This window comes from Etheostoma cragini, chromosome 13 (assembly GCF_013103735.1).
Source record: "Etheostoma cragini isolate CJK2018 chromosome 13, CSU_Ecrag_1.0, whole genome shotgun sequence".
Lineage (NCBI taxonomy): Eukaryota > Metazoa > Chordata > Actinopteri > Perciformes > Percidae > Etheostoma > Etheostoma cragini.
The window spans coordinates 8,328,489-8,353,768 of NC_048419.1; the positions used below are offsets into that span (position 1 = coordinate 8,328,489).

The 25,280-nt window shown below is 38.2% G+C and overlaps 1 protein-coding gene and 1 long non-coding RNA gene across 2 annotated transcripts in view; one reads left to right on the forward strand and one right to left on the reverse strand.

Annotated features, from left to right (window-relative positions):
* The window catches only part of ntm (neurotrimin), a 502,481-nt gene that overhangs the window by 59,782 nt on the left and 417,419 nt on the right, over window positions 1-25,280 (forward strand). The gene's annotated exons all lie outside the window — the stretch shown is intronic.
* LOC117955216 lies at window positions 9,173-23,309 on the reverse strand. The gene is made up of 3 exons (XR_004658982.1): window positions 23,298-23,309; window positions 15,472-15,474; window positions 9,173-9,253 (listed from the first exon to the last, which is right to left on the reverse strand). It is a non-coding gene; the product is annotated as an uncharacterized LOC117955216 (long non-coding RNA).

Sequence of the window (25,280 nt, forward strand, 5' to 3'; positions counted from 1 at the left end):
ATGTTGGAAGACCTAGCCTTGACCCACCTCCAATGCTCTAACTGAGGGAAGGAGGTTGTTCCCCAAAATCTCGCAATACATGGCCTGGGTCATCTTCTCCTTAATACAGTTCAGTCGCCCTGTCCCATGTGCAGAAAAACTCCGCCAAAGCATGATGCTACCACCCCCATGCTTCACAGTAGGGATGGTGTTCTTGGGAAGGTACTCATCATTCTTCTTCCTCCAAACACGGTTAGTGGAATCGTGACCAGAAAGTTAAATTTTGGTCTCATCTGACCACATGACTTTCTCCCATGACTCCTCTGGATCATTCAAATGCTCATTGCCAAACTAAAGACGGGCCTTGACAACTGCTGGTTTGAGCAGGTGAACCTTCCGTGCCATGCATGATTTCAAACCATGACGTCTTAGTGTATTACCAACAGTAACCTTGGAAACGGTGGTCCCAGCTCCTTTCAGGTCATTGACCAGCTCCTCCCTTGTAGTTCTGGGCTGATTTCTTACCTTTCTTACGATTATTGAGACCCCATGAGGTGAGATCTTGAACGGAGCCCCAGTCCGAGGGAGAATGACAGTCATGTTTAGCTTGTTCCATTTTCTAATGGTTGTTCCAACAGTGGACCTTTTTTCACCAAGCTGCTTGGCAATTTCTCCGTAGCCCTTTCCAGCCTTGTGGAGGTGTACAGTTTTGTCTCTAGTGTCTTTGGACAGCTCCTTGGCCATGTTAGTAGTTGGATTCTTACTGATTGAATGGGGTGGACAGGTGTCTTTATGCACCTAACGACCTCAAACAGGTGCATCTAATTTAGGATAATAAATGGAGTGGAGGTGGACATTTTCAAGGTTGACTACCGGGTCTTTGAGGGTCAGAATTCTAGCTGATAGACAGGTGTTCAAATACTTATTTGCAGGTGTATCATACAAATAAATAGTTAAAAATCATACATTGTGATCTCTGGATTTTTTAAAGTTATGTCTCTTATAGTGGACATGCACCTACGATCACATTTTCAGACCCCTCCATGATTTCTAAGTGGGAGAAATTGCAAAATAGCAGGGTGTTACTTAGACTTATACTTATACTTATTTTCCTCACTGGATGTATATGTGTATATGTCTGTATATGTTTATATATATATATATATATGTATGTATATATATGTATATATATATATATATATATATATATGTATGTATATATATATATATGTGTATGTATATATATATATATATATGTGTATGTATATATATATATATATATATGTGTATGTATATATATATATATGTGTATATATATATATATATGTATATATGTATATATATATATATGTGTATATATATATATATGTGTATATATATATATATATGTATATATATAAATATTTTATCATCTTTTATGCTCTTTAATACCACAAATCTGACAAAGTACTGGCGACCGTCCACTCTTCATTATCTGTATTTTGCCCAATATGTTTTGGAAAGACCCTGTCGAAACAGGCAACATGTCCTCCACTATATGTGCTGCTACAAGCCCACTTATATCTGTCTCAAGGTCCCTATGCCAGGTGTTCCTTGGCCTGTCTTTTTTTCCTTTGCCTTTCCTGTTCCATAAAAGGCTACATTTACATTGCTAGGTTTCTTACTAAGCCAAGTTTTGAGCAAATAGCATTCTCTGTGCACTCAAGTGGTTTTAGCTACAGTAGAAAACGGCCTCAGTGTCGGTGTTGCCAAAGTTCTCTGTTTGTGGCCGTTGAGACTGCAACAAAACCCCGCGGAGTGTTTCCAACAGTCTCCGGTTTAGGGGCTCGGAAACACCAGAGCAGGGGGAATGAGAGGGGTCTACGTAGGCAAAAGATATTAGTTTTCAAACCAAAACTTATCAATGTAAATCTAGTCTAGGGTCCGGCCTGGTGGCAATTGTTTTTGGATTTGGGAGTGTGTGGCCAATCTATTCCCATCTCCTTCTCTTGATCCCTCCTTCCATTGGTTGTTGGTCCGTTCTCTTCCAGCAATCATAGAAGCTGATGACATTTGGCCAGTCAAAATCCCCCTAAGGCAGCTGTTCATGAATGTTTGTACATCAATTCAGTTCAGTTTATTTAAGAACGGGACAGTGCAAATGAATAACTACATAACGTTTGTCATTGTGTTCTTGGTTGTTCTTCATGCTCTGATCCGTAGAGTAGAATGGGCTCAATGTAAGAGTCTGAGCTTAGAATGCTGGCTGATGTGTACATGCACGAGTGTTATTGTCTACTTTAATGAGAATGTGACTCCAACGATGTAGTCTTACATATGGTGTTATAGTGATAGGATAAGAACAACTAAAAAAACAAATCTGAAAGGCCTTCAGCTTAAAATTGGGTTACAGTAACAATGACAAGTGCCAGATATTACAATAAAAGTGATACACATTTAAGGACTGATGGAATAAACACAAAAGACAGATCCCATTTAGAGACTCAGACAAGGAGCATCTTCCAATTATCCACAGGTAGCACTCTGGATATTGTGTCATAGCCATGAACCCATTGGAAATCAATGTGCTTGACAAAGTGTTCCAAGGAGAGTAAATCTTGGCTTAAGCCAACCTTGATTCAACTCGTGTATGTTTACATTATAAATTCAAACTTCCCACTGTCTGTAAACATGCATTTATTAAAAGTTTTTAAGCAAGGTCTTTTCAAAATGAGGTTTAGTTTGGGTGGCTTAAGTGGTTACAAGTAAAATGGTCCTGGGCGTTTTGGACTATCTCTGGTAAAAGCATGACTTGGTCCTTAATGGCTCCCCTAACAAAAACAATTTTGAAAAAACTCTGTCAATTCGTTGCAGTTAAACCACTTCATGTTGAGAGCCTCCACCTACTGGGTTAAGTATTGTAATTTAGTATTCAATTCATTGAACTCAACTATATTTATCTGCAATGTCCATGAAGAAGTGTCATATTATATTTAGCAGTGAAAGCTTTAAACACAAAATCATGAAATCAGAAGAATCTGGCTTTAGAACATAATTCATGCCCAGCTGGTAGGGTTGGTTTGAACTGTGGTTGGGTTGTCAAAACACACATTTTAAATACATTACACTTGCTTTAGGCTACAGTATACATGTGTTCCAAATTATCATGATAGGAAATCTAGTAGTCTTATTTTTTTAAAGATTATTTTTGGGGCTTTTTGGCCATTTATTATAGTGACAGTGGATAGACTGGAAAGGGGGAGAGAGATGGGGGGGAAGACACACAGCAAAGGCCAGCAGGTCGGATTTGATCCCTGTGCCCCTGCGGGATTTAGCCAACATGGGGAGAATATTCTTACTGGGTGAGCTAATTTTTCTTATTTTAAGAGAAAATTGGAAAAATAAAATGACAGCAACCCACAAAGCTGGTGGGTATCTATTAGGATCTGGTTATTAAGTTTAAAACCTCATTTACAAATGCTCCCAACTCCTATTATTGGAGTCTGTGGTAACAGATGACCTACGATCCCCGCTGTGATGTAAGACCCAACACAGTAAATTGTAATTTGGTGGTGCAACAGGAAAAAATAAAGCTTCTTTTGTTAGTCATGGCAGGCTTTATCTAACTGTCTAACAACAGTCCTTGAACCCTGGGCTGACATGACTATAACACAATCCCTTGTCAAGTTCAGTGCCTTAATTAAATGTATTAATGCTGTTGCTATCTTACTAATGAAGTAACTGTGTGCACATACAAATGTTGGCCCAAAATCATCAAATGTTATTATTATTTTTTTTTTGATGTGCTACTAAGTTATTTTTTATTTTTTGGCAGTGAGTTGCATGGTTTATACTCAGAACATATTGTATTCAACTAACCATTCATCAGTCAGCCTGCTGTTGGCGACAAACTTTTGTTTTGTTGTTTTCGGCACAATAGTCACAATGGTCCTTTTAGTGCTAACAAAGGTCATGGTATTATGCTAACGTCACCATTTCAGCCCTGCCCACTCTGCCGGCAATTTATTTTCACCCTGCAGCTCGATCTGGAAACATGCAGTTTCCAGCAATTTTGCGGTAACCAATCACAAACTGGCTTTCCTGACGTGCTACTGTCGGGTTTAACACAATGACGATAGAGAAGCAACCAAGCAGCTTCTTGTTTACATTCAACATTGCAGCCAGCGAACACCAGCAAAGCAAACCCGTTGACGGCGCTGTTGCTTTTACGTCACCTGGATCGTTGGTCTCATTGGTTGGACTATCCAATTGCGTACAGAGTCATTTGAACTATGCCTGCAGAGAAAATACAGAGCAGACTTCCCAGACCAATCCTCAATCCGAAATCTTTTGAGCTTGGCTTGGTTTTGTTATAGCCAAACTAGGTTTTACCTGTTAGACCATGTTTCACTGGCTGATTAAGGGAATTACAACAATATAAGGATGTTGTTTTAAGCTGAACATTAGAATTTCATGGAACTGTAGTTGTCTCCAAGGATGATGGCATAAAGTGCTGTGTAGGTTATTTGATGAATAAGAAGCATTTGACATGAACCAGCAATTTTTGGGGTTTTTGTATGCACACACTGGGCCCTTCCCGAACTATTCTTGCAGCTTTACCTCTGACATTATATCAGGTCTTGATTTTTTTGCACAAAGCAACTGCTGAAGTTAGAGTATTTATGTAGATAATACAAAAGCTATTAAAGTGAAATTAAAACTCTCTTTGCAGCCTCATTCTTAAAATAAATGACTCCTTAATTGAGCTGCTATACAAATTTGCATCAATAACAAACTTAAACAGATGAGCGGTGCTTGTTAATCTAAAATGCCTAAAGAAATATCCACTCTGTATAACAGCTACTTCTGGAGGGAAAAGAAAATGCGGCTGAATAAATACCCAGTTGCAAATGCATGTCAATGGTATCACTGGAAGACACTCCAATTTCGAGCTGCCAACATAAATACGTTAACAAAATACTTCATGGCTAGTCCAGTGCTTATTGTGGCCTCAGTATTAAGGGAGTAACTGCTGTGTACTGCTCAGGGTGGAGCTAAAAGGGGGGCACAGTGTGGCACTGGCCCCCCTTGAAAAATGACTGGCCACCTGTTGCCCCCCTAACCTATTGGACTAGAGTGCTGTCAATCTGACAATTGTGATTCCTATTGTTTAAAAGTACTGTCACTTGGCTTCCAGTTCTGCCAATTTTCCTTGCTCTTATACCAATACATTTTTCCATGGTGACTATCCAAATTTCTGATAACATGGAACCAGCGCTGGAATTGGTTTGTTTTTTTAAGCGATAGACCGAGAAAATTGAAAATAGAAAATGTGTCTTGTATTTGGTTTTACAATTTCCTTAAAATGAAAACTAGTGAAATTACAAGTGAATGTGATATTTAATGTGATGTGATATGTTTTTGGGGATCTTTTATTTAGCAGAATTAGATTGTGTTCTGTCATATCTAATATTTCCTATATTTCTAAGCAGATTTTCTATGCTGTATTCTGATAAAATGCCCCCCTTACTGATAATTTACTATTAGCTATTAAATGCAAACCATAATTATTGGCATGATTGTACAAATCTTGTTTTAATGTTAAACATACAAAACATGTGGCACAGTGGCTACCATAGTAACTATAGGCCAATTAGCCTATCATCAGTTTTTTTTCCACAAATGAACTGAGTTAAATTTGCTAATATTTTGGATTCATATTGAGGCATTTTAATAAATAAATAAAAAATTAACAATAATTTGAAGGCCCCCCTGTAGTAACTCTGAGGACTCCCTAGGGGTTCCAGATCCCATGTTGAAGATCTCTGGCTTAAAGTGTGGGCCGGGTAGCTCATACATCAAATGAAGACCTCGGACACATTGATAGAACTTTTTTATTCGTTGGTCAACATTTTATGTTAGGATCACAACTTTAGCCGACAAGGAGATCTCCCATAAGATATATATAAAGCACCTTACAACTCCTTACTATGGTATTCGAGTGAGATAATCAGTAGAGGACAGTGAGTGATAGAGATATCTCAACCGCTCTCCTGCTAAGAGTCTGTGTTGACCTTTCAATAATGGTTGCTGCACACTCAGCAAAAGAAAAAAAAAAAAAAGATGCCCTTCAAGAGCAGCACAGAGTGCCCGATTCCACTGCATTGTCATGGCCTGGAGAAGTAAATTACTTCTTTGCCGAACACAGCACAGTGTTTGCAGGTAATGTTCTGTAGCTGTCCCCTATACAGCAGCTCTTAGCGTAGCTGATAAACAACTAGTGCTGCTTGTTCTCACAACTTTCTTATATCAACAGAACTGAATAGATAGGCTTAATTTTTTTGCAAGCGAATTGGCATGAAATATTAAATCTCTGTTCTCAGTCTATTGGTGTTACTCTACCATCAATTCAGTTTCAATTCAATTTTATTTATAGTATCAATTCATAACAAGAGTAATCTCGAGACACTTTGCAGTCAGAGTAGGGGTATAACACACTCCATAATTTACAAGGACCCAACAGTTCCTCCAGAGCAAGCAACAGTGCGGCAGTGGCGAGGAAAAACTTCCTTTTAGGCAGAAACCTCAGACGGACCCAGGCTCTTGGTAGGCGGTGTCTGACAACCGGTTGGGGTTTTAAAGGAAGATTGGCAATAACAATCACAGAAAATAGTAGTTTGTAGTAGTTCTTTGTAGTAGTTCATGGCATAGCAGGGCACTGTGCGGCATTTCAAGGCACAGTAGGGCGTGCAACTTTGGCGTGCACAGAGGATTCATTGTTAACATGAACAAACTGAGATCGATCTGATAAATAAGACTTAAACCAGCTTAGAGCAGTTCCTTTAATGCCAATTAAAAGATACAATCTCTGTTATAAGATATGATGGTCAATAGTATAAAATGCAGCACTAAAATCTAATAACACCAGTAAAGCGACAAGTCCTTTGTCTGATGCAATTAGGAGGTCATTAGTAATTTTCCCAACTGTTGTCTCTGTGCTATGATGAACTCTAAATCCTGACTGAAAATCCTCAAATAAGCTGTTACTATGCAGAAAGTCACACAGCTGTTTGGCAACTGCTTTCTCAAGAATCTTAGAGAGAACTGGAAGGTTGGATATAGGTCTATAGTTGGTTAAAACATCTGGATCAAGGTTGGGCTTTTTCAGAAGAGGTTTAATTACAGCTACTTTAAAGTACTGTGGTACATAGCGTGTTAATAAAGACAGATTGGTTATATCTAGGGGAGAAGTGTTGACTAAGGGTAAAACTTCTTTAAGTAGCCTAGTCGGGATGGGATCCAAGAGGCAGGTTGATGGCTTAGATGAAGAAATAATTGAATTAAATTGATAAAGATCAAGTTAAGCAAAGCAGTCTAAACATACATGTGGTTTTACAGCTGTTTCTAAGGTTCCTGAGTTTAGACATAAGTCAGTGCCAGTTAAAGGCAGGTCTTGGTGAATTTTATAATTTTATCATTGAAGAACCTCATAAAGTCGTTACTACTAAGAGCTATGGGAATACTTGGCTCAACAGAGCTGTGACCATCCGTAAGCCTGGCTACAGTGCTGAAAAGAAACCTGGGGTTGTTCCTATTTTTCTCTATTAATGACGAGTAGTACACTCCTCTGGCATTACGGAGGGCTTTACTATAAGTTTTAAGACTATCTTGCCAGATTAAACGAGAATTTTCCAGTTTGGTGGAATGCCAAATCTTCTCAAGTTTCCGCGATATTTGCTTTAATTTGCGAGTTTCAGTGTTATACCATGGAGCTTACCGTCTTTGTTTTATTATCTTCTTTTTTAGAAGGGCAACATAGTCAAGTGTCATTCGCAGCGAGCCTGCTGCACTACTAACAAAATGATCAATTTGGGAGGGACTAATAGCATAGGAGTCCTCCGTTACTTTGTGACTTGGTAATGAATTAAATGCTAATGGTACCACATCCTTAAATTTAGCTCCAGCACTATCAGATAGACATCTTGTGTAGAAGGTTTTGCCTAGCAGTATAAACTCAAAAGTTATCAAACACTGGTCAGATAAAAAGGGATTCTGTTGGAACACTATTAAATGTTCAATCTCAACACCATATACCGGAACAAGATAAAGGGTGTGGTTAAAACGGTGAGTCGGTTTATGAACACTTTGAGAGAAGCCAATATAATCTTATAGATAGATAAATGCAATACTAAGGCTATCATTCTCATTGTCCACATGAATATTAAAATCCCCTAAAATAAGAACCATTTTTAGCACTAAATTTGACAAAAACTCTGCAAATTCAGATAAGAAGTCAGAGTATGGACCAGGTGCTCGGTACACTATTACAAATAGAACTGGTTGCAGTGATTTCCAACTTGGACATGAAATACTAAGAACAAGACTTTCAAATGAGTTGTTATTTAGTTTAGGTTTAGAGCTGATTAATAGACTAGAATCGGAGATAGCTGCAACTCCACCTCCTCGGCCTGTGCCTCGAGGAATGTGAGCATTAATATGACTGATCATCAATGTCCTGTCTAGTGGTCATGGATACATCCATAACTTTAATAAGATAGGGCCTTCATAGATCTTTTTCAGAGTTAGATGCTATGAAACAGAAATTAAAAAAAGTCTATTTGCATGCATTCACCTTTTAACCCTTGTGTTGTCTTCCCTTCAAAATTGAAAATCATAACTTTTGTTGATGTTTTTAACTTTTTCTTACATTTTCGCCATTTTTTTCATTACTTTTGATGCATTTTTTTCAATGTTTGTCACTTTTTTTGACGATAAACCCTAACTAAATAACACTAACTTATTAACTTTAGTTTTACAGTTATTTTTGGAATTTATGGTCAATAAACCTAATTTATAGGAAATTACACCTAATGTTTGTGTTACAAAAGCAGAAATTAGGAATTATTTATCATAAAATTAACGGAATGTCTGTTGATGGATAATCACAGACTGGAATATGTCAAATTGTACTCAATATTATTTCAAACCACTATTTCAAATGCTTTAAAATTGAATAAGACATCCCCCAAATTTACTGAAAGTACAGATATGTACTTTCCAAAGAGTGTTCGGTCATGAAATCAGTCATGTTATTTTGGGTAATTACAAACAACATTGACATAGGAAAACGGGTTAGGGGTTTGGGCAGCTTTTGGGTGTATCTATTTCATGGGGACGTATACAGTTCCGCAGAAGCCGACTTCCTTCAGGCTGTGCAGCTGAGGTTTTGCAGTAAAGGACAAACGAGCAGTGGAGTAGTAACTCTACGAGGCGGAGTGCCAGACGCTAAATGAGTCTAACTAGATGCTTCATCTAGGGGTGAGAAAAAAATTGATCTCATAAATTAATAATCCATTATTATTAAAGTTACTGTCTCCAAATCCGAACACAGAGGGACTGAAAGAGGATGGGATAATGGACAACAATTTAGAGATTAGCCAAGAGTGCAGAAGAAAAATACAAATATTGCCAAAAGGAAAAAGTTTTGTATATATATATATATATATATATACACATTATGTAATAAGACATACAGTACATAAATTATTAAGGGAAAACACAAATAGGCTGTTGATACTTTATCACATTACATCTGACAACCTCGTGTTTTATGTTCTAAGAAGCCAATTATCCACCTTTAAATATGACTGAGCCTCTGACATGGAAGTTTGTGACAAATACTGTTTATGTCAGAATCTAGCAAACACAGATTTATATGTATATCTGTTTTAAATCTCTCATGGCAAATTACATAAAAAATGGTTGCATCAAAATGCATCCATAGTTGGTTTAGAATTGAATCGTTGGCCTCTGAAATCGAATGGTGAGGTGCCCAGAGATTCCCACCCCTAGCTTCATCCACACAAAGCACACTGCTACCGCAGTAAGTTAACGGCTTTGTTTGGTTTGTTATCTGTGAACGATGTGGAGAGAAGGTAAGGCGGAGTTAGCAATCCAATTTACAAGTAGTCCGCAGGCTGGTTACACTATGCTTTTATGCTGCATTGGTTACAGAGAATAAGCTGGGCTGGGTCTAATGGCCCGCTGACCCATTCCTGCTGTGTCTAACTGTCCCTCCACATAACTCCCCGCAGCTCTTGAAAATGTCTCCTGAGCGGCTGCAACACGGCTGTTATGTGTATTGTCACCATGACAACTAACAACAATTTCCATTTTATTGTGTACCAATCAAATGACCAAGGCAAACAGTCCACTCGCCTTGCTATCCATTTTTTCCTCATTTATCTGCACCAAACAAAGATTCTTTTCTTAAAGCGCCCATATTTTGCTCATTATCAGGTTCATATTTGTATTCTGAGGTTGTACCAGAATAGGTTTACATGGTTTCATTTTCCAAAAACACTATATTTTTGTTGTACTGCACATTACTGCAGACCCTGTTTTCACCATGTGTGTTTAGGTCTCTGTTTTAGCTACTGAGTGAGACATCTCATTTCTATACCGTCTTTGTTGCACATATGCAATAGCTTGGTAAGATTGCATCAGCTAGATAACTCTTTCTCTTACTTTGGTCGGTACAAGGCTGGATTAGCTGGGAGACTTCTTCTAAAAAGGGCCACTTGTGGAATACCTGCAGAACAGGGATGTGGAGGCAGTTTTTTGGAGATTATGGTGAACTTGTGTGTGTTGTAGCTGTGTTTTGCCATTGAGAACGAGCTTGCATGCTAGCGCTAGCATGTGCTACGATTAGCCACCTAAGTAGCAGATGTGGGTTGAGCGCTATCAAACATGTCCTTGGTCTCCCCTGGGGTTCTTGGTTATGTCAGATAGGGTCATACTGCTATAAAAGGATGTCCCAGGGCTTAGTATGAAGACCGGCAGGGCTATTTTTTGACAGATCCTTCACAATGGTAAGAGTCAGGCAATCCCACCAGAGCCCTGAACTCACAGCAGTTCGCTAGTTTGCCTTCGCGTTGAACATAATTTTTAACGTGTATATTGTGGGAGCTGACAGAATACATTTCACTGCAATTGTATCTCGTTAATAGGCCTGTCAATTGTTTGATTTCCATAGTTACCTCACAATTTTTGTGTGTGAAAAAGTGTGAAAATCATTGTGGTTTTCAGTTCATTGAACAACAACCTGTTCCATCAGAAGCCTAACACTATAGGTCATATCTTGTCCTTTTTCCCACCCCCTCTTGTCATTCTCAATTGAAAGACTTAATGATGGGCACATTAGTGACTGACAAGCCAGTGAGAAAATGGTTAAATGCTCTGCTTTTTGCTCTATGTCAGCCGTCAGTTATTTCTTTAAATGTTGACCTTGTGGAACTTGCTGGTTGCTCCCTGAGGGCCTTGGTGCTCCGGGTCGCAGCAGGCTGCATCTCCTCTGCTGGAAGCTGCTTCTCTATGGACGCTACATTAAGTGCTGCCGGTACTCCACAGACCACTCACTACAGGGACCTTAGATCAGCAAGTGCTTCATAGGTCTGTGCTTATATGCATCCGACTAGGCAATGAAGCAGTTGGGCATGGTTGGCCACAGAAATTTTCTGACAGTGAAAGAAAGAAAAGGCTCTTGTACAGAGTAACTCTCTGCTTCCACCAGTATTTTCCTCACACTTGGCAATAGCGATGTCAGAATTATTTTCCCTGTTCTGTCAGCTTTTTACATCCACTGAAGTATTGTTCCCATTTGATGTAGTAGCATCTAAGCTGACTTTAAAAAAGTTTTTTTCCTGTGTCTCATTTGCATCCCCCCCCCCACACACACACAACTCTTGCTGAACCCCTACAGGAGGACTTAGAGGCAGATATGAATTGATGTCATAACAGAAGAAGAAACTAAGTTAGATTGTTATCGGCTGGATTATGAATAAGCTTGTCTGCGAGGGGAGCCTTAAAGATGGCAGAGGAAAGGCGATCTGTAGACAAGAGGCAGCACGGAAAGAAATAGGTTCATGACATCCCCCCACCTCCTCGCTTCTTATTGTCACTGTCATAACTAGGGCAGATAGCATCAGAGAGAAGTTGGTGTACATACAGTAGAGGCTCATCGCTTCATTTTCTCTCATCTTTATTACTAATGGCTGCCTTTGATACATATTGAAACAATGCAATCAGTTTGTGAAAACCACTCTGAATAATTCATGCAATTGCATCCCTGAGTGCCAGTGATATACTGGTCCTTCAAGGATCATTGATATCTCATAAAAGGCACACTGTTCCTTCTCAGAGGAACACTGTGTATGAGCCACGTATTTTTGAGTTAAACAAAATGGGGGTTCCTTTGGGAAAGATGTTGAGTGTACAAACCTATAAGCACAGGGGCAATGCCTTTCCTGGAAATACGATCAATGTCAGAAATCATTATAATTTCATTTCTTTGCTGTCTGTTTTATGCTTGTTACAAATCCTGCAGCAAATTTTTATTTTCAGTCATTCAAAAACATGGATTTCATATGAATTAAGAATACAGTACATCAAAGAGCTCATATTATGCTCAATTTCAGGACCATATTTGTATTTGGACAGGGTTAAAACGTCTTAAACATTTATAAAATGTCAGAACCAAAATGTTAGGCCTTGAAAAGTCTTAAATTTGCTGAAAATTGTGTTCAGGTTAGGTTCTCATGTAGCTACTCACCTCGATTAAACAGCACACAAGCTTCTCATATGAGACACTCTATTGGAAAACAGGAAGAGTATCTCTTATCTGTGGTCCAATACCTTTCCAAACGGATTAGGGTAAGGCTAATGTTTTTTTTCAAATTTGTGAACCAATGTGAGAAGCACACTGCCATTGGGAAGTAACCAAAACAGAGGCGTTAGTTCCCGCAGCAGTCAATTTCTTAATCTAATCCTGGGCTGGTTTGGAACAGTATGTGGCAGCGACTTACTGAGGAGAATACAAATTGCTTGATGAAATGAATTTCTTAATGCTAGGTTATCTTCAACAGATAATTGCTAAATCCTTTGGCCGTGTCGATCAGCACAAGATGGAACTGGCATTAAGACTACAGCACCTGTGTCTGTTGTGTTTCTCTCTCTCCGGGGAACTCAAATGACTTTCATATTTGGACCTGACTGTCCCTCAGATAGTAATTCCATCTCTCTGCTTTTTTAGCCTGTATTGGTGGCAGAGGGGAAACAGTCCGGTGCTGATATCCAATAAATGTTGAATGCGTTGGCTGTGCGTACTACACATATACTGTATGAGTACAAAGCTATTCCCCAAAGGAATGACAAAGCCTCATCAGTGTTCACTTCCTCTGGGCCACCATATGCCCCATAATACCAGGCCCATTAACTAAACTCACTGAAAACCAACACATTAGAAATGTTAAACCCCCAAGAGTTAATGTTATTCAAATAAGTTTGCACTATCACAACAGATATCATCGATTATTCCATAATAGTATCTTCAGCTACAAACCTGTTCTCCCAATTTTCTTTTATATTTAAAAAAATACCATTAGTATCTGCCATTCAAAGCATAATGTGCAAGTCTATTAGGTAAAAAACACCTTTTAAAGTATATTATATTCATTTTTTGTTGACATCCTGCATCAGTCATCCTTTCAACTCATTTTGGAGACTTTACTGTAGTTTGTTGTGCTTTTGAGTTGCATTTCATTATTTTTAAATATAACATGGAATGGTGTTTGCAATATTTTGTCCACCCCAATGCCAATGATAATGATGTTGAACAATTTGTAAATTACAGGGATGGAAATGTACAGCCTGTTCTCATGATCCAAAAGCTATATTAAGTTAAGTACTGTAAATTGTATGATGTATTGTATGATGAAGTTTTGTTGCGCTGTGTTCACCACATTGACGTCCGCTGGATAAAAAGAAGACTTTGAAGCCAGGGTGGGTAACTGAAACATCCACAATGACTGGCAGCTTGCAGTGCTTTGTACCTGGCTCACTGTCACCTATTCTCAGGTAACTAAACTCGCAACTACCGCTGACCTGACAGAGCTACTATCTCGTGCTGAGATGAGGAGCTGTGGCAGAGGTCTGTAGCCACGTCACAAAGTTCTGTAGCGGCGTAAACAGCTAGCATCTGCTGCTCAGCATGACGGAGCTCTGTGGCCGATGTCACATGACCAGCCAGCGTTCTCCTAGTTTTCGTAAGATATTATACATTATGTTTCTGTGTGCATAACTGTTGTATGATGTAAGTCAAATATCAGTGTTCTAAAATCACTTTCCCTTGTCTTGTCATTTGTACAGCCTGGTACAACATAAGCATTCAGCACAGAGCATGCAGGGCATATTATATACAGATATACAGTCATCTCACAACAGAATGAAGTATTGATCTGTGGGCAGCACAGGTGGATCATGCCATAAAATGACCTCTCATGCATCATTAAGCTTTTGTCTTTAATTGTTAATTTCAGAGTTACATTACATTGCATTCCAAACAATATCAAGCAACATTACAAAATCACATACACTGAGAACCATGTGTATTTAGTAGTTGCATTGAAAAAACAACCTTGTAGTTCAGCAGCCAACACATCTTAGATGGTACACAGTAGTTTCCAAAACGAGGCATGGATAAAGTAAACAGGTTTTTCAAATTAAAATATCAGCAACCACAATTTAGGATACAATCTAATTTTTGTTTTTCTTTGCAAAACTAGCAGTAAAAAATCAGAAATTATAAATGAAGATAATGAATAGCCAAATGTGTAAAAATAAAATAGAGAGTTCCAAGCTTCTCAAAGAAGATTTCTTGGGTGGCAGTAGAGGATGTTGATGAAACAATACAATGCTTTGCAAAGTTTGCTACAAGTTCCAGTCCAAGGCAGCTGGAGTGCTTTGATAAAAGCAACATCTCTCTCGTATGGCAACTAAGAGGGCTCCCAACAACGCTGAGGCAAGTGAGGTCAAATGAAAAATGTACTTGAATATTTGTTGTTGTGTGATAATCCCTAACAAACAAATATTTGTATTGGTCCAAATACAGGTCCTTACCACTCTGGGGGTAACCGGCTGTTTCCTAAGGGAATGGCAGTTTTTTTTCATAAATTATATACATAATCTTCAACTTTGTTGTTGTTTTGATATAATATAAATTTATGTTAAATTATCATATAGGATAGGTCAGGTATATGGAAGTCTTCCCTGAGTGCTGTAATGTCTGCCGTTTTGGACGGTATTATTAATATATAGTATGTTGTCTATAGATCAGGTTTCCCTACACTGTTAGCAATTATAATTCAATTTGCAGTAATTCCTTCAAAAAGCTATGAAATTTTAGCACTGTAATTCATAAGCATTCCACCCTTTTTTGCTGTATTCACTACATGGCCGCTGTATGAAAATGTGAATGGCGGAGGAAAACAAGACTTTATTCCAGAAGATGTGTGTTCCTAAGGAGTGTTTTAAGCCAAACCCCGATCTTTCCCAATCTTAACTAGTCATTTTGGTGCCTAATCTTAACTTTTGTCGCAACTAAATGCCCAAATTTTGTAGAGTAAACATAACTGTAATGCCCATTGAAACAACTGGCAGATTGCTGTGCTCTGTAACCAGCTCAAAGTCCCCTATTCTTGGGTAACTGAACCACGCACTACCGCTGATATATCTGAGGTCTGGAGAACTGCTGCTCGGCGTCATGGTTCTCTCATGTGAACAGCTGACTATTTCCTAATTTCACAGGATGTCATGTTTTGGTATGCATACATTTTTATACCATATCATTCAGACCCGTTCGTGACAATGCGTCGAGCTGAAAATAATTTTATCATAGGGAAGCTGGTATGCCATAGGTTCTTAACTCATCCTCCCCAGCAGTGCTAGCGGGATAAATGAATGCCACAGTGACCCCTAGACTCAAGTTTCCACTCTGCTCCTTTTGTAGTCTTTGCATTTTCTATGCAAAGAAAAAAAAGATGCATCACCGCTACAGAAAAATTGTAATTATTTCAGTGGGTGGAGAATCCAAGTGAGGAAAAAAAAATCTCATTTCAGCAGGATAGCAGACCTCCTGTAAAATATGCCTCTCCCTTTCATAAGCCTGGCAAATTGGGACAGTGAAGACCAGGTGCACATTGTAATCTGACATCATTTATGATTGCAACAAAACATCAAGGACGTGACTTTTGAATGGCGTTTTTTGGAATTGGAGGATACATCATTTTGTCTCTTATTTCTACAAAGCTTTCAAAGGCACCGGTTCCTGTGATTTTTAATTTTCTTATTTATTGTTAGTGTTGGAGCCTGCTGTCATACTGGCATTCAAAGACCTACGGCACTGCACTAAAATCATACTCCTCACTTCCTTCAAAGTAACATCAGAATATGAAATCACTTTAAAGAATCTGAGATGGCATTTGAGAATATGAAAGAAAGAGACCCGTGAAACTTTCTTCCCTCTAAGAGTGACCAGCAGTTCACTTTAAGCAGAGCTTAAGTGAACAAAGAGGAGTATAATGGTCTTCCTTGCTGGAATCCTGCACTGAAGGACTTTGGATTTAAATGTAGTTGAGGATTAGATTGGGATTAATACAAGCGTGGCAGATAAAAAAGGAGTGTGTGAGCGAACATGCCTCTGTTGTACAGTGTTGATATTCAGGAGATGTTCTTAACAACTCTCAGTTGTAAATCACAGATGCAGGGATTTGAAAACATCTCCGTCTCGGAGATTTGGAGCCCACCGTTGTATTAATATGCTAATTAAAATCATGTTGCCATCTGATGATTATGTACTTCAGCAAAGCACTGTGGTGCAACTCTGCGGTGCTGTTTTTTTCCATTAGTTGTTGCTAATGTAGCGAAGTATTCTTGACAGAATTATTTTGTTCATATGGTTAAATATGGCTCACTGCTGCGGTTTTTTATTTCGAAGTCACTGGATGTTTGAGGAAGCTCTATCCCAGCAGCCTTAGCATGTCTGTCTGTTGTACTAATACAGGCTGTTCTAATGAACCATTTGAACATATAGCTACAAAAAACATGTGCCCTATGTTATTCATAGGGCACGGCGATCGAATATAACCATACTTTGACAAAATGCATCAATATCGATGTTGCAATGATAGTGTAGACTTGACACAAAATTTGACAAAAAATACTTTTCTCTGAGATTTTAAATAAATAATCACCATAATGTGATAAACTGTTTCTATTGAAATCCTACAGATTTTTCTCCAGCTGACTTTTACATGCATGGACAAAAATAGAGTAATATAAACCAACTCTTCTTCAAATGATATTCCCTCAAAATGTTTCAGCCAGTATATGGATGTGATTCTCTTTTTAGGCAATGTAATTGTATATCACGATCATAGTATGGTTCCAATGAAACACGTAAAATTATCATATAGAATAATTTCCCAGCCCAAGTAACGTAATTCATCTGAATTCATATTTAAGAGTGGGAGTTCATGTGCCAAGAGAAGTTGAGGAGAAAACACAAGACTTTCACTCTCACCTTTTTCCCGACTATATTTAACTGTAAGGACGGCTAAAATTAACTGTCATGTGACTGGTCGTCATGTAACTGTTACCGGCACCAGGCCTAGGGGGAATCTGGACCGGCAGCAATGGCTACACAGACTAGGAAGCACTGTGGAGCTTAAGCAAACTGTGAAATCAATAGAGAGCACAGACGTTTGTGTTGCTCACAGAAAAGCTTGTTTATTTTTGAAAATATTCCATACAGTTCCCATACATTAACATTGTCTCTACTGTATTAACTGATGATAAAAGTGCATGTTAAAATGATAACATTTATTAAATGGTGTAACCAACTGATAATATGAAACAGTCTGACAGAAAATGAATCCACTTAAATTCAAATGATATAACACATAATACACATACAAGACTTGGCTTAATTTAAAAAACTCAAAGATACCAACATAATATAACTTAACATTCACTGGACTATAACACCTACAGTCTTTCACAGAACCAATGCTAACCTGCTAACCCCATTTTAACCGTAGCATAATACACACCCATACAACATTCTTAGACGTTCTCTCACACACGTGCACTCAATATCAATACAATATGGCGTCACCATGTTACTGAATGACCGGAAATGTTAAACAAGCTTAAAACAGTACTTCTGATCACCATTTCCGCACTACTGGTGGGCTCATATTGAAAATATAGAAGATGTTTTCTTATGTAACAAGATGCTAATATCAGTAACTTACAATTACAAACTACTGTGAAAACTACATTGTAAAAGTATTCAGCATGCTGACACACGTCGGTACAACTAGCTTCAACAAAAGCACCTTATAATCAGCTCACAACATCACACAATGATTACTATAACATGTAGATAATATGCTGATACAAGCTAATATGAAAAAGTGAGTTTTGCAGCTAGACTCTCCGTAATGTATCCACAACATCGCCCTAGCACCATTTACTGACTTGGAAGCGTAATAGCGTCAATAAGTCTGTGTGAGGATTAGTTTGAAATGATACAGAATTGGGGGGAGTCTGTTTGAATGAAAACTAACCGTGTAGCTTTTTCAACCTACTACATAACCAGTCAGCAATTTTCATAATTTCATCGAAGATACAGTATATATACAAACTGTTACGCATATGTTTTCGTAGGATATCATACACACATGTTACGCATAAACATCATGCCTTTTCTGTTGTGTATTGTGATGATAGTGAACTGGAATGTCTTCCGTTTACATTTTGACATTTTGGTCATTGCTACTATTATAAGTGATTTGTGAAATCTGATTGGACGATGTGATCTGGAGGTGTGCTGGAAGTGAACAGGTGTTCAGGTTTAGCAGGAGAGGAAACAGTTTTCAACTGCATAAACGCAGAACCTGCATAAATAGACTATATACTTTTATTTAAAGTTATTGATTCATTTATGCTTTTTGCTTTTGCTTTGTGCATAAACGGATGAACTGTGATCCTAAAAATACACAATATGCATTGATTTAAAGACCGCTCCCTACACTTTTCATGGGAATGCTTTGACTAATGTGAGTGCACACTTCAACCCACATGCCTTCTCCTCTCTACACATTTTTCCCTGTATGTTGGGAAGTAAATCACTAATTGTTGGCTTGAAAATACTTAGCTTTAAAAGTGTTTTCCTCCCAGGTCTGGAAGACAAGCGGTGTCAGGTCACTCTGCTTTTGTTCACCCTCTCCTGCATACCAAACGCCACCTTTGGGCCCTGTCTCCATTATGGAGTTATTGTAACAGTCCTCAGTATGGCAGGCAACATTAAAATCAACCACTCCAGGCTTGCTGACGCTACTCAGTTTTATAAGCGTAACATTTTTCATGTGCTCAGTGAAATTTGAATCAGTGTCTTTGTGTTGGGTTGTTCCAGCACCAGTCCGCCCTTTTCACTCTGTCAAGTCTCCGCATGTCCTGTTGACGGGTTCAATGTAATAGTTTCTGACATTTTGTAAATTCTGCACACTTTGTTCTTTTTTTTTTTCTTTGTTCGGAAAATAGCATAACATTTGAGCTGACATTTATGTTTCATATAAAAGCCCTAGCTGACCCTTGCTTCTTGCAATACGTTGATGTTTTGAATCAGGTTTGTTGCAGTCCCTCCTGCTTTCGAGCATTTTTAATTGATTTCAGCTTTTTAATGTTGCAGTGAGTATATTGACAAAGGAAATTCCCTCGTAAGTATGGTGTCTAAACTAGTTAGAAAATATTAATAAATATCTGCCATGCGCTTCCAGAAAGAATCCTGAACTGTTAAATGAGATATATCAGCCTGAGAACAAAGCCGGCACAGAAAGAGAGAAGAGACAGTTTTGTTCTCTGGAGGTGGGCCTAAACTGTGATATGGATTTGAAAAATATTCCCACAACACAGATGGTTATCATGGCTTTATTAACTGGCTAATGAATTTTTGTCTTTCTGGATGTTTGCTTTCTCCAGCCCTGTTTCAGAGTGGAACTTCATTGGACAAATAAATGTAACTGCATATGCCTTCTGCCGCATCCATTGGGTTTTGGCTGAGGGAATTATCTGAGCATATTGAATTCATAGATCATTGTTGCTAGCTGGGGGCTTCAAAGTATCATTAATATTCTGATTCTGGAGATCTGCTGAACTACTCTCTCGTCCCTTCTCTGTTATTACAGCGTTGTTCGTGGTATGAAACGCAACTCTGCTGTTTTTAAATATTTTTTTTGTGCGCTGACTTTGAAACAAGCCACAGTGTTTTTCTTTTGTCTTAGAAGAATACATCTCATTGAATGCAATTATTTCCAAAGCTGATGCTGTCTGGTACGTAATCAATGCATTGATCAAGGTTTCCCCAGGCCTGTTATGTCTTGATGTAGAGAGTCAGGTAGGCTCAGTATGAGAAATCCACCGAGGATCAGTAGCTGTGATAGTGGGGTTTGTCAGATTTATTCAGGCAGGATTTACCTCTGTGCTTTGGTGGGGATTTGAATTGATTAACAGTTGGAGGTTTCAGAATTCAGTTTATCTTTTTTGTGAATTGAATGTTTTTCTCCTCTGAAAGTGCTAGTGTATTTCGATCACAGCAGTAACTGGGGTATGTTCTTTTGGCAGTTGAAGCATGAGCAGACGCTTAAACCGGTTAAGGTGTATAAATAGTGGAATACCCCGGTTACTGAAGGAGTTCTCTACCTCTGCTTACCGGGTTATTAGAACTATTTTCATGGCATTTGAGAACTCAGGGTATTGCCTGAACCCGAATATAATCATTTGTATAGTGCATTTGTCAGTGCATGTAAACGCACCGACTAATGATGGCAATATGTGGAGTTGCAAAGTGTCCCATAGCAAGGTTTCAACTTTGCTATGGAAGGCTTTTAATGGCTACACATCTGCTAAGGTTAGCATTATGTCAGAGAACTACCAATGGCTTAATGACATGTGATTTTCTGACATTTTTTCTGTAATGTTAAGACTCTATCCTCAGCAAAGAGAATTTCAAGTTAGGTCAGATGAAGTGGTTGGGGCTATGTTAGGACTGGGGTGGAAAACTCCACCCTCAAAGAGAATTTAACAGAAATGATTTATTTTAAATCAGTAAAAAATAACTTTTTTTTATCTTTCAAACACAATTTAGCTGGGATAAAAGAAGAAGAAGCTTGTTGGAAATTCCTTTTAGGGTTTCAATGTGAGCCTTTTGTTTTGCTTCATAATGGCAGATTCCATTTAAGAAGTGAAATTAATTTATTGACATGGTACACAATTAGGTTTAGAAATGTAAAAAAGATTTGACAATAACACACCTGAAGGTCGATTTGGACTGAATTCCAAGTAAGACAGCAGCAGGAAGGAGAACGGTTTAAAGCAGCATGATATGATTGGCTCATCATGGCACAAATCTGGAGTGAACGCCCATAATCAGCTGATTCAGTTGTAATGGAAAGAGAGGGAGAGAGAGAAAGAGAGCAAGAGTTTGTAATGTAGAGTATTTTATAGCAATCAGTACCTAGCCTATTATCTATGTGACACCTATGTATTTATTATGTGATCTGGACTTTCTGTAAACTGCTTTGGAAGCTTCATGTTTTCTTTCTTCATACTAGGGCTGAACAATATTGTGCTTTAGCATCGACATTGCGATGTGCGCATTCGCAATAGTCACATCGCAGGACATTGCGCTGGTAATGGTAAACGGCAAGCTTTCACCGTTCTCCTTTTACATGATTATTACCGGCCGACCCTTCCCCTTTAAGACAGGTAGCCATGTGGGCAGCGTGTGCATGTGACGTTAGTCCGACAGGGTTTATTGTTATGGGAAGAGAGGCTCTCCGTGTGTAGAAAAGTACTGTATGCAGCAGCTGCCACTAATACAGGGATACACATAGTTTTGTTGGGTAGTCAGTGAAGCTACAGTAGTCAGTGTTTTATGTTCGCTGCAAATACAAACTAAATCACCTGATTAATGCGACATAATCACAACGTCTCGCGCCATCTCATCTCAGCAGAAAGCTGCTACCAGCCAGGCTAAAGCTAATATCGTTAGCCTAAAGAAACAAGCAGAAAGCTGCTACCAGCCAGGCTAAAGGTAATATAGTTAGCCTAAAGAAACAAGGGGTCCGTCTGTTTTGGAGCCGCAACACTGGAAACGTAACACTAATCTACTACAGAGGTCTGTGTCTGATCTAATGTCATTTCCACTAATTAATTGTTCTTGGATACACAGTGTTTGTTGCTAGTGTGCGTGCCATGCAGGTCTGATAAATTTCTCAAACTAACAATAAACTACTACAGAAGAATAACGTTAGTCACAGTGCTTACTTGCTTTGGTGTTTCCTACAAAATCACCGCGGTAGTTGAGAATGATTTATTATTTTGAAATAGAGATATTTATGTCATCTTTTAAAAAAGACGTTTTCTTTTTTTGTATGGCAGATAAAAAAAATATATCTCAATGTAAATTTTTTTTCTCCAATATCGTACAGACCTAGTTCATACCAGTAAACCAAAATTGAATAGAGAGGGAGAGCGAGAGAGAGAGAGAGAGAGAGAGAGAGAGCTGTGTAGATTGAATTATTACTTTATGTTATCACTATTATTATTACTTCAATAACTTATTGTTATGGGAAGTGAGGCTCTCCGTGTGTAGAAAAGTACTTGAGAGAGAGAGAGAGAGAGAGAGAGAGAGAAAAATTGAGAAGGATAGCCCTCTTACTGAATTTTGAACCTCTCGTGGATTCATGCTCAAAATGTACTCATGACCATATCACATTTAATGAAGTTTGACTGCACATTGCTGTTCAGAGAAAGTCTGCTCAAAGTTTTTTGTACATCAAAAATGTCCTAATTCTTAAACTCTAAGAAATTAATTGAAAACATTTGTCTCCTTCAGATATTTGCTGAAATCTTCACTGTATTCTTTTTCAGGATGACCCTGACAATGGCCATGTAAAATATGAAATCATTTTACTTGAATAGTTATGGAGAACAATAAAAGGGCAGTCAAATCACATTGTTACACATTCATGACCCTTCATTTATGAAAATATTGCAGTAACTGATGTTGGATTTCTATATTCGGATTTGTCTGCAGCATGTTTAGATGTAATATTTAGTTTTTAATTTTTTTTTAAAATTACTAAATAAAGGTTTAGACCATGCTGATATGTCAGGGTGTTATTCCTTAATAACTGCGTCGGATTCTGTGCGGATATCACAAAATAATACTTATCCTCCTGCAACAAATCTTATAAGGCTGCATGATGTGATAAATGCAATATTGAAAATTAACAAAAAGTTATGAAAGTGTTATTTAAAGTCATCTCATCTCAACATTTATCAAATGCCTTTGCCTAAATTGTACAATTCATGGACCAGGTACAATGTAAACATCCAGTAAAATACATCAGCCATATCAAGTAACAACTAAGTCAAACATTAACTTGATATAAAGAAAAGAATAACTGAGTAACAAAATAAAACGAATTTATTTGGACACCTAACCAAACTATAGATTAACGAGCCTGACTACAACTCTACCAAACATGGGAATGTGACATGATGGATTTTGATCCGATTGAAATGGTATTCTTTCATCCCATTTCCACCTATTCTGCTGAGGATCATGCCTAACTTTGATTCAGTCCATCTTAAAGATGGCCCCTCCCCTTTCCCAATCTTCAGACACTTCATGGCACTTCGGATTCACTTTGAAATGCCATTAACATAGATGTGAGCTCATCTCTAGCTGTGAATGCTAAGGCTCTTAAATTTGAAAAAAGGGAAGAGTGGAGCTGAGGGGAATTGGTGAAGGGGGGGATTCACTTTGACTTTCATCACACTTTTTGGCTTTGCTTCTTTTCCATTAATCTGTCAAAGGGAGAGAAAAAGAAATTCTACAAGCAACAAGCTTCCATCTTTCAATACGCCGATGATGGCCCTCTTGTACTTATCGTCTGTGGTATTTTTTTGCGAGACGTTGGATTAAGTCAAGTGGCAGCTTACATGCTTATTGCTTTGTGCTGCTATTCAGATGCTCTTTAAAAAGGCCACTTCTCTTAGAAGATTAGAAGTGGAATATCTCCTTAGCTCCTCGCTCACTTAAAATTTGCTTTTGTGTCTACTTTGTGACATTTGATTAATTACCTATACTTACCTCCCCAGAAGAATTTGACGTATTTAAAAGATTATGAAATGATTAAATGAACACATTATTGAGCAATTGGTCAGAGGCCCAACATCTTTTGATTTTAGAGAAAAATCCATAACACAATTGCCCTTATTATACATGCAGCTTTGGTATTACGGTGTTGTCAGGGGCTCTCAGACACTTTAAACACCTAGAATCTTCTGAAAACCTTAAAATTAGTTTATTATTATGTTGAAATCCTTTAAATGTAGCCTTGGAACCAGGCTAATACATGAGCTCATCGTTTATTTGCTCTGGCAGATATGTCTGGTCCCCCTCCTGACAGATCTCCAGCCAACTGGATTCTGTTCGGGCCAATCAAAAGGGCTAATCTCATAGGGGGCGGGATTTACAGCATGGGGGACATAAGGCAAGTATATAAATAAGATTGTAAATAAGTAAGTAAGTAGTAAGCGCTAAGTTAGGTGAAAGTACATTTTCTTGCTTAAAAAATCATGTCACCAGGATTACACCAGACATTTTAGTTGAAAATATATTGTTCAATAAAGCTCAATATCTATAGAGCACTAACTCTGATATCTGGTTATCGCTGCGGAGCCCTGCAGCTGCAACCAGGATGTCAAAGCTGATCGCTGACAGTCTTGTTCTTTCCTCCAGATGGTACTACCATCAAAGTTTACAGATTGCCTCATTAACCTTATCAGGTTCCCTATTAGCATTGGGTTTTATTTTGAAATTTTCTCCAAATCCTCCGCCACTCCCGTCGCGTGATATTTGACATCTGCTACTTCCCATACGTTTTATAAAAGCAACCAACCAACAACCAACTCCCCGGAGGTCATAGAGTATTTTTACACTGGAAACACATGCATAAAAATAATAAAAAAAGCACCACAAATATGCATTTTGCATTCATGACAAATACAGTTTATGGCAGCTAGGAATCTACTTTCAGTATGTTATACCTTTTAACCTTCTTTATAGCTGGACTATTTTGCCTTCTTTTAAAAGGCTTATTAAGTCAGCCACTGTACTCAAGGTTGAATCTCATGCTGATACAAATATTATAAGGACATTTTTTGCCAAACCCACTTGCCCTTCAAAAGCTGATTGAAAGTTGATATATTTGTGGAAAGGCAGCACCAACAACGTCAACTTAAACATTAATTAAATCTCTCATTAAGAGATGATAAGAGTTTTTACTGTGCAGCCTTTAATTGTTGTCTTACTCATTCACTTCTTTCCTTCACATAAAATACTGCTTTCATGT